This window comes from Chlorocebus sabaeus, chromosome 19, assembly GCF_047675955.1.
Source record: "Chlorocebus sabaeus isolate Y175 chromosome 19, mChlSab1.0.hap1, whole genome shotgun sequence".
In the NCBI taxonomy this organism is placed as follows: Eukaryota; Metazoa; Chordata; class Mammalia; order Primates; family Cercopithecidae; genus Chlorocebus; species Chlorocebus sabaeus.
Window position 1 is genome coordinate 10,235,580 of NC_132922.1, and position 19,731 is coordinate 10,255,310.

General features: G+C 44.0%; 1 protein-coding gene across 3 annotated transcripts in view; it reads left to right on the forward strand.

Annotated features, from left to right (window-relative positions):
* The first annotated feature begins 913 nt into the window (after nt 1–913).
* Nucleotides 914–19,731, forward strand: part of MRTFA (myocardin related transcription factor A) — a 220,293-nt gene continuing 201,475 nt past the window's right edge. For 2 of the 3 annotated variants that reach the window (XM_007975878.3, XM_007975879.3), the window contains exon 1: nt 914–1,165. The gene's annotated coding sequence lies outside the window, so the exon portion shown is untranslated. The remainder of the gene's footprint in view (nt 1,166–19,731) is intronic. The other variant, XM_073006690.1, reaches the window with a different exon arrangement.

Sequence of the window (19,731 nt, forward strand, 5' to 3'; positions counted from 1 at the left end):
GGCAGCCTCCCGCTCCCCGCCCCACGCCCAGAATAGGTTCAGAGGGGCGCCCGGGTTCACGTGCGGAGCGTGTGGCCTCTGCGCCTAATGGGCGCCCCTTCACTACATGAATGGGTGCGGGGAAGGGTATAGGATTTTAGAATTCCAAGAGTCGTCGGGGGTCATCCCGTGGAATCCTCTCTTTTGCAGATGCTCTTTCTGGAGCCTTCCGATGCAAGCTCTTGGGCTCACGCAGCCCTTCTCCTCTTCTAAGCCCAGAGCACTTTCGCTGCTGCAGATCTCCAAGGCCTCGGCAGGTAGGGAGGAGCAGGCAGGTGTCAGTGGCCTCCCTTTCACCGCTGGGGAAACTGACTCAGAGAAACAAGGCGACGGGCCTCGGCAGGGCGGGACTGTAACGGGAATTCAGGGCTCCAGGCCAAAGCGGAATTTATTGTCTCCTTTTGCGAAGCGTGAATGTGAAATGATGGACTTCGGAGTCCCAGGCGGAGACCCTTCAGTCCCCGAGAAGAATCAGGATGGGGTCTGGGATTAATGCAGTAATTACTCGCGCGTGGGCATTGACCCCTTGCCAACTTGGCAAGATCCGGCAGGGTCCACCGCCCTTCCCTTCACAGGGTGACCAGTGGGCTGCGGCCTCTTTAAGGCCCAGCGCTCCGCCCCCGGCTCGTCGCCGACCTCCTCGCCGCCGCTCGGCCAGTTCCAGACTTTCCTCAGAGATGAGGTCATCTCCCCGTTACCCATTGGCTGTGTCGTGCCGCCACTCACAGGAAGTCACGCCTCCGTCTTCGCCTTCTTCATGCTGCTTCCTTCTCCGCCCGCCCCTTAGTCTGACGATCACGACCCCGATCAGGCCTCTGATTGGCTAGCGCTGCCGTCACTTCTCCAGCGGACAGTCTTCAGGACGGGAGGCGGGCGTGGTGGGCGGGCCCGCAGCTTCCGCGGCTGAGAGGAGCCGGCGGCGGCAGTGTCTGTGGTGGCCGCGGCGGCGAGAGCGACGGTCCCATCCTTCCCACCTTCTCCGTTGCCGCTGGCCACACGCCCTCCGCTGGCGGCGACTTCTCAGCTCCGTGCGCCCGGGCTGGACAGTGAGCCTCGAGAGGAGACGCGGGCGGCCAGAGCCGGAGTGGGGCGAGCCGCGGAACCCGGCCGGGAGCCGCGTGAGGCGGTGAGTGGGAGTCCGGGCTGGGGACCCCTCCCCCACCGCGGCCCCGCCCCGCCCGGAGCATCCTTTTTCTCCCCCGACCCCGCTGCGCGCGCCCTCGAGGGGTCGGGCAAAGCGGCCCTCGTGTCCCCGTCCCTCTTCCCGCCGGCCTTCTGCCCCTGCTCTCAGGGCCGGAGTCGCAGAGCGGCGGTCACTGTGCCGGGGCTGGGACCCGGGCCGGGGCAGGGCCGGGCGGGCGCGGTCCTGCACCTGTGCACCGCCTGACGGGGCCGTGCTGCGCGGGGCGGGGAGGCACGGAGGTCCTCGCCCTTGCTTCTCCCGGGGTGTGTTTTGATTGCAGGGACGGGGTGTCGTCCGCTTTCTCTGGGGTCTTGTGCAGACCTTCAGGATCAAAGTGCAGTCCTCAGGATTCCCAGGCAAGGAGGCTCAGCTGGAGTTGTTGGTGCTAGTATAGCAACCTGAATGCTGCCAGGTGTACAGGGCTCTGCAGATCTGAAACTTGATGGCCAAGAACTTTACCCTCTAAGAGAGCGTCTGTCAGGACGCTGATTGCAGTCCACCCTCCCTGCGTCGGGTACTTTTGATATTCCATAGTACCTAGGGCTGGACCTTTTGAGACGACTCCCAAACCTGCCACTTGCTAGCTCTGTAATCTTGTGCCTTGGTTTTCTCGTCTGAAAAATGAGGTTAATGGCACCAGTCGCATACGGCTGTTTGTTGTAAGTGTCGAATGAAATAATTCACGTGAAACGTTTGACAGAGTGCTTGGCTCATAGTAAGGGCCCAAGAAATGTTTGCTTTTGGGATGTTGAGAATGACTGGTTTGGCAGTCATTAAGCACTAGCCCAGCTTGGCTTTGTCAAGATTTCTCTCTCTTGTCTGCCTATTATGCAGCGTAACGAAAGGGCAGTTGAACGGTTAACTGCTTGCCAGCCTCTATTTGGCATGAAGTGTGTGTATATACAGGAATGTGGAATACATCACTTAAATATAATAATGGAATTACCCCATGCTTCATATGTTTTTGCATAGTTTTAAACTCATAAGACGTCTGGAATGTCCCCGAGTTGCAAGTTTTTGAGATCTTTTCAGGGTCTTTTCTACATCAAGCCGAAACCTATAACTAAGACTTAAACTGTCAGTAAGATGTTAAACTTACATGTTTTACTTCAGAAGACCCCCAAAACTCCAAATGTCCCTTACGCAGTTTTACTGTTGAAAAGCAGTCATCTCCCGGGGGTGAGGTGGTACAGCCAGCTGGCCCGCAGCCCTGTGACTGCAGGGTGGGGAACCTTTGGCTGGAAGTTATTAAACTAAGTTTTGCTTAATGTCGTTTGCATATTTCATAGCGGATCAAAGGGCTTTATGTTACTGTTTCTTATTGAAATGACTTAGAAGCAATCCATTACTGCGTTCTTTAAAAACACCTGCAAAGAAAATATCTGTAGTCTAGCTCTAGTGTTTGTTTCAGTTTTTGGCCAGTAACTGTTAAGAAGAGCTCCTCTTTAAGAAGGCTTCCAAAAGTCACATCCACTTGAATAAGTTATTTAGAGTCAAATCAAGAGAGGTGGAAGAGTAATATGTATCCCATCACCCAAAAGTATTTATTGGAGACTTTCCATGTCCTTAGTACTCTGCCAGATGCTATTAGGGAGTGATTAAAAAGAGTACGAAATAGAATCAGCCTGTAAAGGGCAAAACCATAAAGTTTGGGTCACCTGGTAGTAATTACAAGTACTACTTAAGGGATGACTTCATTTATTCATTCAGCAGACTTTTTGTTCCATGTTTGTAATGTGCCAGGTGTTTTTCTAAGGGCTAGGGCTATCAAGATAAGTGAGATATTGTCGCTGCTCATGAGGAGCTCACAGTCTAGTGGGAGAGGCAAAAAAATGGCAGATGATTGTAACGCACTGGAATAAACTCTAAATCCAGAGTTTACTGGGAGAGTCAAGGGAGCTTTTCCTGTGGATGTATGGAAGGCTTCAAAGAAAACGGCATTTGAGCTGAATGTTAACCCAGATAAAGGAGAGGAAATTCCAAAGAGAAATAACAGCTTGGAAAGGTTTCCTGGTAGGCTGGGCACAGTGGCTTAAGCCTCTAATCGTAGTACTTTGGGAGGCCAAGGCAGGAGGATCACTTGAGGCCAGGAGTTCGAGTTGAGACCCGCTTGGGCAACATGGTGATACCTAGTCTCCACAAAAAAATTAAAGAATTAGCAGATGTGGTGGCTTGCACCTGTAGTCCCAGCTACTTAGGAGGCTGAGGCAGGAGGATCCCTTGAGCCCAGGAGTTTGAGGTGGCACTAAACTATATTCACACTGCACTCCATCCTGAACATGCAGTGAGACCCTGTCTCAAAAGGAAAGAAAAAAAAAAATCCTGATAAATCTTCTGATATACCAGTTTTAAGCCCCAGGGAAGGAGAAGGAAACTAATATTCCTTGATGCCCACTATATAAAAGTTAGGCTTTGATTGTGTTGCTTAAGGATAGGGAAATAGGCTGCAACTAGTTAAATAACTCATTTAGGGATACAGAGTTAACAGAACCAGGACTTGAATCTCTGACTTGAAAGTGTGGTATACTCTTCCTTTTAACATGCTTTTGTAGAGGTAAATATAAAAGAGGTAAATATGAAAGAGGTTAGAAAGTTCTACCCATGTTATTATTATTATCATTTTATCACATCTGTTACAAGTTACTTTCTATGAAATGTTTCATATTTGATTTAGAGTCACTAAGGCGATATAAATAAAGTTTATATCTAAGGTGATATAATAAATAAAGGTTATCTTTATATATTTTATGCTTATACATTTGGTGGTATTTCCTAAAAGTATGGTCTGTGGGAACATTCAGTAAAAATGGAGTACATTGATATATACAGATTCTATATGAAGCACTTTACTAACTTTGATAAACAGGTATCAACTTTCTTTGAGAGTTCAGCTTAAATACTTATTTAAGTGTATTTAAAAAAGGATTTGTAGATTTACGGCCATTTAATTTACAAAGGGGAAATTAGAATTTTTAAGTCGTATTAACAAAGATTATTGTATTATATTTAGAGAAAACACTGTGGCAAGCTCAAATACTACTGTAAGCTCCCCAGGGGTGAGGATATTTGTTTTTCTTCCCAGCTTCAAGAGCAGTTCTTGGGACATAACAGGTGCTCAGTAAATATTTCTTGAATATAAGATGAACGTGAACAAATATATATTTACTCTGTGTTCTTGTGTGTGTAAATATATTCATATAAATGCTAGGGTTGGTAGTTGCAATTGACGAACATAAGGAACATTTTTATCTACTGAAAGAAAGTTTTGGTCAGGAGGTTATATTTCAGGTTTTTGAAAGAGAAGAGATAAAACATTGATGGATTATGGACAAAGTGGTATAGGCTTGGGGAGTAGTTTTTATAAATGAATACATTTTGGAAGAAAGGGAACATTGAACGAAGAAAGTGACCCACTGACACAATTCAGCAAATATGGGCACTGTTTATGTCTAAGGCCTTAATAGAGTTTTGAGAATCAAGGAAATAGCCTCTGCTCTCCAGGAACTTAGAGTTTTGGAGAGCGGGTGTGTTAGCTGTCTTCCTGTGTAACAGATTACCTCGAAAGTTAGTGTTCAAGACAATTAACATTTCTTAGTTTTCACAGTTTCTGTGAGTCAGGAATTTGGAATCAGCTTGGCTGAGTGATTCAAACTCAGGTCTCTCAAAAAATTGCAATAATGGCTGGGCGTGGTGGCTCACACATGTATTCTCAGCATTTTGGGAGACTGAGGCAGGTAGATCCCTTGAGGTCAGGAGATTGAGATCAGCCTGACCAACATGGTGAAACCCTGTCTCTACTAAAAATGCAAAAATTAGGGAGATTTGGTGATGCACGCCTGTAGGCCCAACTACTCAGGTGGCTGAGGCACGAGAATCGCTTAAACCTGGGAGGCAGAGGTTGCAGTGAGCCAAGATCGCGTCACTGCACTCCAGCCTGGGAGACAGAGTGAGACTTTATCTCAAAAAAAAAAAAAAAAAAAAAAAAAATTAGTCGGGACTGGCAGCCATGCCTGTAATCCCAGCTACTCAGGAGGCTGAGGCATAAGAATTGCTTGAACCAGGGAAGTGGAGGTTGGCCTCTGTGCATGAATGCCTTCATGACATGGCAGCCAGCTTGCCTCAGAGCATGTAATACAAAAGACCAAGCTGCTGCATTGCCTTTTATGACCTAGCTTCAGAAGTCACATACCATCATTTCTCCAGTATTCTGTTGGCCACACATTGTGGGAAGGGACTACACAAGAATGTAAATGGCAGGAGGTGAGCGTCATTGGGGTCCATCTTGGAGGCTGGCCACCACAGTGGGTAAAGTAGAAAATGTTTTTTTTTTTTTTTTGAGATGGAGTCTCACTCTGTCACCCAGGCTGGAGTGCAGTGGCGAGATCTCAGCTCACTGCAAGCTCTGCCTCCTGGGTTCAAGCCATTCTCCTGCCTCAGCCTCCCGAGTAGCTGGGACTACAGGCGCCCGCCACCACACCTGGCTAATTTTTTGTATTTTTAGTAGAGACAGGGTTTCACCGTGTTAGCCAGGATGGCCTCGATCTCTTGACCTCGTGATCTGCCCCCTTCGGCCTCCCAAAGCACTGGGATTACAGGTGTGAGCCACCACGCCTGGCCAAAGTAGAAGATGTTGAAAGAAGGTACTGAAGTGTTGAAGTAGGGGAGAGGGAGGGACTCAGAGTACCTTTGGAGGAATGAGGGAATGGGAGAGGTTTAATTCCTTTATCAGATATTTATAAATATTTATTGTGTGTTTACTATGTGCTTTTCACATGGAGGCTAATATGTGGAGGTAGATACTGAATTAGGTTAACATGAAATGTTTTAAGTATTTTAGGCCAGTGTTGACATAAAGAAAAATATTTGAAATCTATGTATATGGTGAAGGTGGAGTCATTTTTTTTTATATTGATGAAAACAGTGAGTTAGTGATAGATGGGCAGGTACAGAGCATAAGTAGTTAAGAACATAAATACCACAGTCATACTGCATAGATCAATCCTGGCACTACTTGCTGACTTTGTGTATGAACTTGGGCTGTGTGACTATGATACTCTTGCTACTTTATCTTCTCTGTGACTCACTAGCTGTAAAATGGGGATAAAAATGAGGCCTGTTTCATATTGCTGCTGTGAGGATTAAATAAATTAAAAATATATAAAGTCCCTGGAACAGCTTTACATGCATGCCATTTTCAGGTTATTATGATCATCATTGGTTTTGGGCAGTAGCATAGAACTGACTATGGGTGAATTAGTTTGGAATCAGAGAGATGAATATAGACTGATATGAGTGTGCAGAAAGAGGCATTTAAATGTTAACCATTGCTGCTTCATCCTCAGTTTTTCTATGTCAAGTACCTACATCTAGATAATTTTTATTTTACGAAGTAGAGTGAACCAGTGGCTTTATTTAGGTGAATACCACAGTTAAAATAAGACCCAAGGAGGTACACAGTTGCCATTAAGGGTGTCTCTTACCATCTGGGCTCTCTGTCTGCAGAATGGGTTTAGCCAGAAGCAGTACTTGAAAGAGCAGGTGCTTCACAACATCTAGGGCCCATAATAAAAATACGTAGAATGAGAACCTGTGTGGCTGAGTTTGAGGGACAAGGTTAATCTGGAGGGAATTTCAAAGGTACAGGCCTGTTGCTCTGGCTCCTGCCTGTAATCCCAGCCATATGAGAGACTGAGACAGGAGGATTGCTTGAGCCTAGGAGTTTGAGGCTGCAATGAGCTGTGATCATACCACTGTGCTCCAGCCTGGTTAATAGATGAGACACTGTCTCAAGTAAATAAATAAATTAAGAAAGTTAATTATAAGAAACTTCTAAATCTGGAGTATAGAAGTTTTGGAATTCAAAAGATGGATTTTGTGAAACTCCATCGGTTTAGATAAACTCTTTAGAGGCAGTAGTCGTCTTCCTAATGAAGATGACTTCCATTTAACTACTTTAGGAAGTAGATTTGTTACCTCAAAAGGAAAGACAAGGAAATAGAAATGGATTCAGCTTTCTTCAAGTTGAAATCTGAAATCTCTAATTTTGTACAACAGAAAAATGATTCTATTGACTTAAAAACTGCCCGGGTGTTTTTTTGTTTGTTTCTTTTGTTTTGTTTTTAAAGAGACAAAGTCTCACTCTGTCATCCAGCTACCACACCAGGCCTGTACCTTTTATTTTTTTATTTTTATCTTTTGGGAGAGTCTCATTCTCTTGCCCAGGCTAGAGCACAGTGGTGTGATCATGGCTCACTGCAACCGCTGCCTCCCAGGTTCAAGTGATTCTCCTGCCTCAGCTTCCCAAGTAGCTGGGATTACAGGTGTGTGCCACCATGCCTAGCTAATTTTTGTATTTTTTAGTAGAGGCAGGGTTTCACTGTATGTTGGCCAGGCTGGTCTCAAACTCCTGACCTCAGGTGATCCGCCTGCCTCGGCCTCCCAAAGCGCTGGTATTATAAGCATGAGCTACCGTGCTTGGCCAGTCCTGTACCTTTTAAATGCCCTCCAGATTAACCTTGTTCCTCAGACTCAGCCACACAGGTTCTCATTCTAGGTATTTTTAGTGTGGACCCTAGTTCCACCCCTAAGCTCTTGTGAAGCATATGGTGGGATCATAGCTCACTGCAACTTCAAACTCCTTGTCTTAAGTAATCCTCCTGCCTCCGCCTTCTGAGTAGCTAGGACAACAGCATGCACCACTGCGCTTGGCTAATTTTTTTTTTTTTTTGAGACAAAGTCTTGCTCTGTCGCCTAGGCTGGAGTGCAGTGGCGCGATCTCGGCTCACTGCAAGCTCTGCCTCCCGGGTTCAAGCAATTCTCCTGCCTCAACCTCCCGAGTAGCTGGGATTACAGGTGCCCGCCACCATGCCCAGCTAATTTTTTGTATTTTTTTTAGTAGAGATGGGGTTTCACTATGTTGGCCAGGCTGGTCTCGAACTCCTGACCTCAGGCGATCCCCCCGCCTTGGCCTCCCAAAGTATTGGGATTATAGGCATGAGCCACTGTGCCTGGCCTGCTTGGGTAATTATTATTTTTTATTTTTATTTTTATTTTTGAGATGGAGTCTTGCTCTGTTGACTAGGCTGGATTGCAGTGGTGCGATCTTGGCTCACTGCAACCACTGCCTCCTGGGTTCAAGCCATTCTCCTGCCTCAGCCTCCCAGGTAGCTGGGACTACAGGCATGCGCCACCATGCCTGGCTAATTTTTTTGTATTTTTCGTAGAGATGGGGTTTCACCATATTGGACAGGCTGATCTCCAACTCCTGACTTCAAGTGATCTGCCCACCTCGGCCTCCCAAAGTGCTGGGATTACAGATGTGAGCCACCGTGCCCAGCCTCTGCTTGGCTAATTTAAAAAAATTTTTTTGTAGAGAAGAGAGTCTTGCTATGTTGCCTAGACTAGTCTCAAATTCCTGGCCACAACAGTCCTCCTGCCTTGGCCTCCCAAAGTGTTGGGATTACAGGTGTGAGCCACCGTGCCTGGCCAAGATTCTTAAGCATACTAAATCCATATCACATGTATGAGGAGAGAGGATAATTAAATTCTATGTCACTGCAGGTGTTAAAGCAGAAATTGGGTGACCTGTCAGTGTGCATTGGGTGGAACTAATTGCTCAAGTTGCCTTCAGTTCTGTGGTTTGTGACTCAAGTCCAGTTCTCTCATTGTTTAGTGGGAGGAGGTACTGTGAAATTAAATGATTTGAGTTCTGCAACAGTCCAGAGACTGAGCCCAGGCCAGTTCTTCACACAGTATTTAAGGCCGGCTCATATAGCAGTAATAGAAGATCTGTAGAATCCTTGGAAGAAAGAGTGTTGTCAAAATGTCTTTTTACTTCCATGTTTTTACTTCTGTGATATGTCTGGTTCATTTGCTCCCCATTCATTCTTATTGATACGCATTTATAAATCATTCTCTGTGTAAATGAGAGCTTGTAATGAGTAATTTGGCTAGTTCATTTTGAGATCTGGAGCGTGTCCTCTGTTTGTTACTGAATTTGTACATAGGTAGGCTATTTACAGGTCTTTCTTCTCTAAAATTATGGGTGGAAATTATAGGTGATTCTGGTTTTTTGAAAACCATTGTTCTTGTATTAAAATTTAAAGCATAATGGGCATAATTCAAACAAAGTTTCTGAATTTCTTAATATGACAGAGTAAAATAAGTAGTGAGCTAACATGTCCATGTTAAGTTTCAGGGCACAACAGATCTGGGTATTGACAGTTACCAGGTATGTAACTATAAACTTACTCCTTAACCTTCTTGTGATTTAGCTGTAAACTAGAGTTAATAATCCTTACAATGTGAGATCATTATAAGGATTATGCAGAAATATAAAGAGGGAAGTAATAGGGGCATCTACTTTGTGGTAGACACTGTGCTACCTTATTAATCCTCATGTGAACTCTGAAATAAGTGGTAGGAGCAACATTTTGCAGATGAGCAAAGAGAAGCTTGGGGAGAGGAACTAATTTAGGAAGGTAACAGTTAGGATTTTTGTTGTTTTGCTTTTTTGTTTTTTTTTTAGACAGAGTCTTGCTTTGTCTTCCAGACATGAGTGTAGTGGCAGGATCATAGCTCACTGTAACCTCAAACTCCTGCACTGAAGCAGTTCTCCTGCATAACTAGGACTATAGGCATGTCCCACCATGCCTGGCTAAATTTTTTTGTGCAGGCGGGGTCTCACAGTGTTCCCCAGGCTGATCTTGAACTCTTGTCCTCAAGCCTTGACCTCCTAAACTGTTGAGATTACAGGCGTGAGCCACTATGCCTGGCCAGGATTTGAATCCAGATCTGTTTTTGAATCAAATAATTCTGACTTCCTACCATAACGTATATGAACTTCTTAACTTTGCCTCTAGTAAATGTTTGTTTGTGTTCAGTGTCTTTTGCATAGTTAGTGAAAATATCAGTTGTGGTGAGAATTCTTTGTAGTAATAATCAAGATGTTACAGTTCAGAAAATATTCTTTGCAGTATTCCTTATGTGTATCTGGTTGCCATTCTTGAGATGGAAAACTGTAATAGTAACTTCACATCTTAGGTTGCTCAATTAATACTTGCCAAATAAGGGCCAGGCATTATGGCTCACACCTGTAATCCATAATGCACTTTGGGAGGCTGAGGTGGGAGGATCACTTGAGCCCAGGAGTTCAAAACCAGCCTGGGCAACATGACAAGACCCCGTCTCTACAAGAAATAAAAAAAGCAGCTGGGCATGGTGACATGCACCTGTAGTGCATGAGCCCGGGAGATGGAGGCTGCAGTGAGCTGTGTTTGTGCCACTGCACTCTAGCCTGGGCAACAGAGTGAGACTCTGTCTCAGAAAGAAAAAATTACCAAATAAGGGTGTACTATAATATCCACATTTTTAGAATTTTTTTTTGTCAGTGTTTCAGTATATTTAAATTGTAAATGGGGTAATTGATGCCAGAGTCTCTCGATTGTGGTTAATTTGTACATATTTTCTTTACCACAAAATTTACAGGAACTTGGAAAGTTGTCCTTTCCTAATACTCTAGAATGCACTGTGTTGAATTTTGGTGTTAGAGTGGTGTTATCATGGTTGGAACTTTGGCGTGTGTGTGTGTGTGTCTGTGTGTGTGAGTGTGTGAGAGAGAGACAGGGTCTCATTCTGATACCCAGACTGGATCACAGTGGCATGATCGTAGCTCACCATAACCTTGAACCCCTGGCCTCAAGCAGTTCTCCTGCCTTGAACTCTCAAAGTGTTAGGATTATAGGCATGAGCCACAGTGCCTGGCCCTGGCTTTATATTTTGTATTTAGTTATATGATGGATATATTTAAAGTAGTCTTTTTGAGTTTGCCATATATATGTGTATGTATTGTCTTTCCTTTAAAATGTAGAGCAAGAGAAATTTAGAAATTAAAAGTAAGGGGTGGCCGGGTGCGGTGGCTCACGCCTTGTAATTCCAGCACTTTGGGAGGATTGCTTGATCTCAGAGGTTCGAGACCAACTTGAACAACATGGCAAAACCCCGTCTCTACAAAAAATACAAAAAATAACTGGGCATGGCAGTGTGCACCCGTAGGCCCAGCTACTCTGAAAACTGAGGTGGGAGAATTGCTTGAGCTTGGGAGGTGAAGGTTGCAGTGAGCTGTGGTTGCACCGCTGTACTCCCGCCTGGGTGACAGAGCCAGACCTCGTCTCAAAAAAAAGAGTAAAGGTTAGGACGGGTATGGTGGCTCATGCCTGTAATCCCACTTTGGGAGGCAAGGTGGGTAGATCACCTGAGGTCAGGAGCTTGAGACCAGCCTGGCCAAGATGGTGAAACCCTGTCTATGCTAAAAATACAAAAAAATTAGCCGGGTGTGGTGGTGGGTGTCTGTAATCCCAGCTACTTGGGACGCTGAGGCAAGATAATTACTTGAACTGGGGAAGCAGAGGTTGCAGTGAGTTGAGATCATGCCACTGCATTCCACCCTGGGGGACAGAGTGAGACTCTCTCTCAAAAAAAAAAAAAAAAAAAAAAAAAAAAAAAAAAAGGTGTTATTTTCTTTCTTTTCCCTTGTTTATGTGATAATCACTTTTTATGAGAAGAAATCACTTGAACAAAGCTTCTATGCAAGAGCCTTTCACGCTTTAAATCTAGCACTCTAGGTTCGTGCTCTAAGGTTGTGGCATTGAAGGGAAAGAGGTTGTGGGTTTTTATTCTATTTACTTATTCTGTGTTATATATTTATTTTTATTTATGAGATGTAGTCGTCGTCTTCTGTCACCCAGGCTGGAGTGTAGTGGCTCAATCTCGGCTCACTGCAACCTCCGCCTCTGGGGTTCAAGCGATTCTTGTGCCTCAGACTCCCGAGTAGCTGGGAATTACAAGCGCCTGCCACCATGCCCGACTAATTTTTGTATTTTTGGTAGAGATAGGGTTTTACCATATTGGCCAGGCTGGTCTCAAACTCCAGACCTCAAGTGATCTTCCCACCTCAGCCTCCCAAAGTTATGGATTACGGGCGTGAGCCACCCTGCCAGGCCTTATTTATTTTATTTTATTTTATTTTATTTATTTATTTATTTATTTATTTATTTATTTATTTATTTATTTAGAGATAGGGTCTTGCTATATTTTATTTTATTTTATTTATTTATTTATTTATTTATTTATTTATTTATTTATTTATTTAGAGATAGGGTCTTGCTATGTTGCCTGGGCTGGTTGTGAACTCCTGGCCTCAAGCAGCCTTCCTGCCTTGGCTTCCCAAAGTGTTGGGATTACAGGTGTAAGCCACCATGCCCCTCCTATTTTTATTTTTTGTAGGGATAGGGGTCTCACTCTGTTGCCCAGGCTGATCTTGATCTCCTGGGCTTAAGTGATCCTCCCATCTTGGCCTCTTAAAGTGTTGGAATTACAGGCATGAGCCACTGAGCTTTTTATTCTATTTTATAGATTCATTGAACTATTTTTCATTATCTTGTTGATAATTCCTTTTTGTTCAGATTTTTTTTTGGGGGGTTAGGGGTCCTGGAATGGGAACAGGGAACCAGGAACATAATGTATCATATGCTAGTCATTTGAAATAAATTTAAAGATTTCTTTTACCCAGAAGTTCATAGGATGTTATGGTTCATTTGTGTGATATCTGTCATGGGTTTTTTTGTTTTTTTGTTTTTTTTTTGAGACGGAGTCTTGCTCTGTCACCCAGGCTGGAGTACAGTGGCACGATCTCGGCTCACTGCATGCTCTACCTCCTGGGTTTACGCCATCCTCCTGCCTCAGCCTCCCAAGTAACTGGGACTACAGGCATCCGCCACCATGCCTGGCTAATTTTTTGTATTTTCAGTAGAGACGGGATTTCACCATGTTAGCCAGGATGGTCTCGATCTCCTGACCTCGTGATCCGTCCACCTCGGCCTCCCAAAGTGCTGGGATTACAGGTGTGAGCCAACACGCGCGTCCTGTCATGAGTCTTTATATACCCTGAATCAGTGGATTAATCATTTTCCTAGATCAGACCCTCTGTAGCATGAATGACCCTTTTAAAAAAATTAATATTTTGACCTTTACCCGAAAACTGATTCTTAAAGTGTATCTGGCAGAATCAATATGTATGGAAACCGGGCATGACTTATACAATTTGGACAAGCTAATCATGACATTTTATTTTCAACATGTCTAATAGCCTGTTGGCTGCCCAAATAACACTGAGTTAATTATAGTGTAACCTTTTGTTCTATTTGGAGAGTGTCAAGGGATTTTTGAATGCCTTCCAAAATTCACCTTCATGAAGTGAGCTTAGAAAGCTTAGAAAATGCTTTCTAGAGCAGGGGTTCTCAAAACTTTACCTTCATGATCCACCCTGCCTCTTCTGGCTACTTATTTGCTTTGTTTTTGAAAAGCATAGCAGGTTTCCCTACTGTTTAGGGATAGTAGTGATGGGGTTGAATGCACCTGTTTTTAATCCCGGCTCTATTGCTTACTGGCTCAGTGATCTTAGACAAGGGAATTAATATTTTTTAATCTTTTTTTTTTTTTTTTTGAGATGGAGTCTCACTCTGTCGCCCAGGCTGGAGTGCAGTGGCACGATCTCGGCTCACTGCAACCTCTGCCTCCTGGGGTCAGGCGATTCTCCTGCCTCAGCCTCCTGAGTAGCTGGGATTATAGGTGTGCCCAACCACGCCCGGCTAATTTTTAAAAATTTTTAGTCGAGACGGAGTTTCACTGTGTTGGCCAGGCTTATCTCAAATTCCTGACCTCAAGTGATCTACCCACCTCGGCCTCCCAAAGTGCTGGGATTACAGGTGTTAGCCACTGTGCCTGGCCAATCTTTTTAAATTTTTAAATTGAAGTAATTTTCTTTTGACACAGGATCTTGCTTCATCGCTCAGGCTAGAGTTCAGTGGCTTGAACACGGCTCGCTGTAGCCTTTATGTCCTGGGCTCAAGTGATCTTCCTGCTTCAGCCTCCTGAGTAGCTGGGACCAGAGGCATGTGCTACCACGCCTGGCTAATAATTTTAAGTTTTTTTGTAGAGATGGGGTCTCTATGCTGCCCTGGGTGGTTCAAGTGATCCTCTCGCCTCATCCTCTCAAAAGTGCTGGGATTACAGATGTGAACCACCATGGTTGGTGCATCTTTTTGAAACTCCATGTACTTATATTATAGTTGTGAGAGGTAAATTCAGTTACCCGAATGTAAAACATTTAACCCGTAATAGGCATTCAATAAATGTTAATTTTCATAGCACTCAAAAATTTTCCTTTGTAGCACTAACCACAATTACAATTAAATATGTAATTTTGAAATGTTTTTCTTACAAGCTTTGTGATGCCAGGGAACATATCTGTCTTTTCACTGCCCTATTCTCAGCATCCAGAATAGTGCCAGGCATGATGTATAGTAGACGCTGAATAAATACTTCTTAAGTGAATGAACATCCCTTTCCTGATTCTGTCCTCCCTTGGCTTAAAGGTCAGTATCCTGAACATTTTGGCCGGCTTTGAGAATCAGTCACCGTGTTACATAACTTTGGTCTATTAGAGATTGGAGCTGAGTAAAGGGGAGGGCAACGAATAGAGGAATAACACTGAAAGACAACAGAATGGTATTCAAAGTAAATTCTAAGAACATAGTACTCTGGACTTTCTAACTCTCTCTAATCTGGTATCCAGCCCCCAATTCTGCCAAAACAGTTCTCATTGTGATCACTGCTCGCTTACATGTTGCTGAACATGTTGAGTTTTTTCTAGTTTATAGTAAAATAACTCTTCTAGTTACTCAGCAAAGAACCTTGGAGTCATCTTCTCTTTCTTTCCCACTTTATAGAATCCAGTTCATCAGCAAATACTGTTAGCTCTGTCTTCAAGTTATATCCATAATCTGATCACTTCTTAATCATCTCCACCATAATCACCCTCCTCCAAGCCATCTCTATTAGTTGAGTTTCCTGTGGCTGCTGTAAGAAATTACTACATTCTTGGTGCCTCACAACAACACATATTCATTCTCTTGTAGTTCCGGAGGTCATACATTTTAATCAGTCTTACCGGCCCAAATGCCGGATGTCATAAGGGCTGTCTTCCGTCCAGAGGCTTTAGGGGAGAGTCTGTTCTTTACCTCTTCTACCTTCTGGTGGCTACTGGCTTTCCTTGGCTTGTGGCAGTGTCACTTCAGTCTTCAAGGTTAGCATCTTTAAATCACTCTCTGCACATCTCTCTCTCCTGCACTGTTTTTGTCATATCTCTCTCTGCCTCCCTGTTCTCTTGTAGGGACATATGATTGGACTTAGGGGCCTACCTGGATAATCAGGATAACCCGCCATTCCAAAATTCTTTATTTAATCGTATCTGCGAAGACTCCTAGCCCTTTTTGCTATAAAAGGTAACATTCGCAGATTCCAGGTATTAGGATGTGGATATCTTTTTTTTTTTTTTTTTTTTTTTTTTTTTTTTTGAGACGGAGTCTCGCTCTGTGGCCCAGGCTGGAGTGCAGTGGCCGGATCTCAGCTCACTGCAAGCTCCGCCCCCCGGGTTCCCGCCATTCTCCTGCCTCAGCCTCCCGAGGAGCTGGGACTACAGACGCTCGCCACCTCGCCCGGCTATTTTTTTGTATTTTTTACTAGAGACGGGGTTTCACCGGGTTAGCCAGGATGGTCTCGATCTCCTGACCTCGTGATCCGCCCGTCTCGGCCTCCCAAAGCGCTGGGATTACAGGCTTGAGCCACTGCGCCCGGCCAGGATGTGGATATCTTTTGGGACATTTTTCAGCCTACCATAGTCTCTTCTCTGCTCGTCTGTTCCACAGGCAAAATACACCCATCTCATTCCAACATCCCCAAAAGTCTCAGCCCGTTGCAACATCAACTCAAGCCCAAGATCTCATCTGTCACCAGCGCTGAAGTTAAAAGTCTCATTATCTAAATCTTCTGTTATCTGTTCCCAAAATAACACTGGTCAGACATGTATAATATAACAGTTATAGATAATTTCTATTACAAAAGGGAGAAAATCCTAGGAATAAATGGGTTATTGGTACCAAGTAATTGCAAAATCCAGCAGGGAAAATTTTTATTGTGTCTTCAAGCCTGTGAGTAATTTTCTTTTACTTGAGACTCTGCCCTCTGAGTCTGTGCTCTAGCTTCTGCTTTCATAGTTATCCTTTCCTTTTCTTGAAGAGCAGCATATATTTGCAACTGAGTAGAGTTTTAGCCCACAGTGTTTAAAAATTGTATTAAAATTTACCATCATAACCATTTTTAAGTGTACTGTCCAGTGGTGTTAAGTACATTCATATTGTTGTGAAACCATCACTGCCATTCATCTCCAGAACTCTTTTTATCTTGCAAAACTGAAACTCTATACCCGTTAAACGATGACTCCCCATTCTCCTCTCCCTAGCCCCTGTGAACCACCATTCCTTTTTCTGTCTCTTTGATTTTGATTACTCTTAAGTACTTCATACAAGTGGAACCATACAATATTTGTCTTTTGTGACTAGCTTAGGTCATTTAGTATAATGTTCTCAAGATTCATTTATGTTGTAGCGTATATCAGAGTTTTCTTTCTTTTTATGGCTGAAAGAGTAGTTTTATTAGCCTGATTGCTGCATGTAGAATTTTGGTAGTTCAACATCTTTCAGCCTTCTTTTTTTTTTTTTTTTTTTTTTTCGGACAGAGTCTTACTCTGTCACCCAGGCTGGAGTGCAGTGGCACAATCATGGCTCAGTGCAGCCTCCATCTCCTGGGGCTCAAGCAATTCTCCCACCTCAGCCTCCTGAATAGCTGGGACTACAGGCATGCACCACCACACTTGGCTCATTTTTTGTATTTTTTGTAGGGACGGTCTCATTTTGTTTCCCAGGCTGGTCTTGAACTCCTAGGGCCAAACTATCCTCCTACCTTGGCCTCCCAAAGTGCTGGGATTACAGGCGTGAGCTACCACATCCAGCCAACAGCCTTCCTTTATTTCATTCTTTCTTTGTCCTTTCAGTCCGTGTGCTGACAGTGTTTCTGCTGATATAACATTATCAGAAACTTTGTGGGTCTCCTATGTGTATCTTCGGGGTTCCTGTCATTAGACAAGAGGGTTCTCTATAGAGCTTTTCCAGATAATCCCATCTCCATTCCTACCTTCTGCTTATGGTTGTCTGAGGGAATTCATGAGTCACATGCCTAATCCCTTCAGCATGACTAAGAGGTTGTCCTGCCACATGCTTGACTTTCCACAGCATGCTTTTCTTAACAGCAAATTTCTGAATTTTAACATGTTTTGTTGGCTGGGTGCAGTGGCTCATGCCTGTAATCCCAGCACTTTGGGAAGCCGAGCCTGGTGGATCACCTGAGGTCAGGAGTTCAAAACCAGCGTGGCCCAATATGGTGAAACTCTGTCTCTACTAAAAATACAAACAAACAAAAAAAATAGACTGGGTGCTGTGACTCATGCCTGTAATCCCAGCACTTTGAGAGGCCGAGACGGGCAGATCACCTGAGGTTGGGAGTTCAAGACCAGCCTGACCAACATGGAGAAACCCCGTCTCTACTAAAAATACAAAATTAGCCAGGCGTGGTGATGCATGCCTTTAATCGCAGCTACTCAGGAGGCTGAGTAGGAGAATCACTTGAACCCAGGAGGTGGAGGTTATGGTGAGATGAGATTGCGCCATTGCACTCCAGCCTGAGCAACAAGAGTGAAACTCTGTCTAAAAAAAAAAAAACAAACAAAGAGCCAGGTGTGGTGGTGTGTGCCTATAGCCCCAGCTACTCAGGAGGCTGAGGTGGGAGAATTGCTTGAACCTGGGAGGCAGAGGCTGCATTGAGCCAAGATCATGCCGCTGCACTCCAGCCTGGGTGACAGTGAGACTCTGTCTCCAAAAAAAAATAATAATAATAAATTTTTGTGATCCGGGTAAGCTGAGAATTTCCCAAATCATCAAGTACTGATTTCTTTTTGTTTAACATTTCTCCTATTAATTTTTCCTCTTATGTTTTGCTGTAAATAACAAGAAGAAACCAGGCTGTACCTTCAGTATGTTGCTTGGGAATCTAAATTTCCAAAGTCCTTGCTTAAAAATTCTGCTTTCCATACAACTGTTGGACACAATTTAGCTAACCTTTCTGCTACTATAAAGCAAGGATTGTCTTTCTGTTAGTTTCCAATAACATGTTCCTCATTTCCTTCTGAGTACTTGTCAAGAGTACCTTTAACATTCGTATTTTTACCAGCATTCTGTTTATAACAGTATATGTATTCTGTACAACAACATAGACGTTCTCTACTTTACTTTTCACTTCCTGTGAGCCACCACACCCAGCCCTTGAAGCTTTCAGTGAATTGAATCAGGCCCATCCAGATTATCTAGGACAGCCCCCTTAAAGCCAAGTGATTATGAATGTTAATTATATCTACAAAATACTTTCACAACAACGCTTCAGATTGGTTGAATAATTGGGGACTGTAGCTTAGCCAAGCTGACACATAAAACCAACCATCAGACCATCATTATTATTTCTTGCCTGGATTATTTGCGCGCGTGCGCGCTCTCTCTCAATATATATATAATATATATATATTTTATATATATTTAATATATATTTTTTTTAACTTTTTTTTGAGGAGGAGTCTTGCTGTGTCACCCAGGCTGGAGTACAGTGGCACAATCTTGGCTCACTGCAACCTCTGCCTCCTGAGTTCAAGAGAGTCTCCCACCCCAGCCTCCTGAATAGCTGGGATTACAGGTGTGTACCACCACACTTGGCTAATTTTTGTATTTTTAGTAGAGACTGGTTTCACCATGTTGGCCAGGCTGGTCTTGAATTCCTGACCTCAAGTGATCTGCCTGCCTTGGCCTCCCAAAGTGCTGGAATTAAAAGCATGAGCCACCGTGCCCATCCTGCAATATCTTCTTTTGAAGTGCATTCTCTGCTTCTACGCTTGATTTCTTATTATCTATTCTCCAGTTATTAATAGTAGCTGAAGTCAGTTTCAATATCTACCACTCCTCCCTTTGCTTACTCTGTGGCAACCCCATTGGTTTCCCTGCTTTTCCTGCATCTGCCAGGTCTTTGTGCTTGCTGTTCCCTCTACCTGAAATACTCTCTCCCTGAATTGTCACATGGTTTACTTCCTCACTTTTTTCAGATATTTTCTCAGATGCCTCCTTATCAGAGAGATTACCGTATATAAAAAAGCAGCCAAGCGTGGTGGCTCACGCCTGTAATCCCAGCACTTTGGGAGGCCGAGGTGGGTGGGTCACGAGGTGAGGAGATCAAGACCATCCTGGCTAACACGGTGAAACCCCGTCTCTACTAAAAATACAAAAAAGTTAGTGGGGCATGGTGGCGGGCGCCTGTAGTCCCAGCTACTTGGGAGGCTGAGAGGAGAATGGTGCTAACCAGGGAGGCGAGATTGCGCCACTGCCCTCCAGCCTGGGCAACACAGCGAGACTCTGCCTCAAAAAACAAAACAAAACAAAAAAAAGGCAACCTTACTCCTCAATCCCTGGCATTTCCTACTCCCCTTTTCCTGCCTCACTTTTCTCCAGAGGACTTAT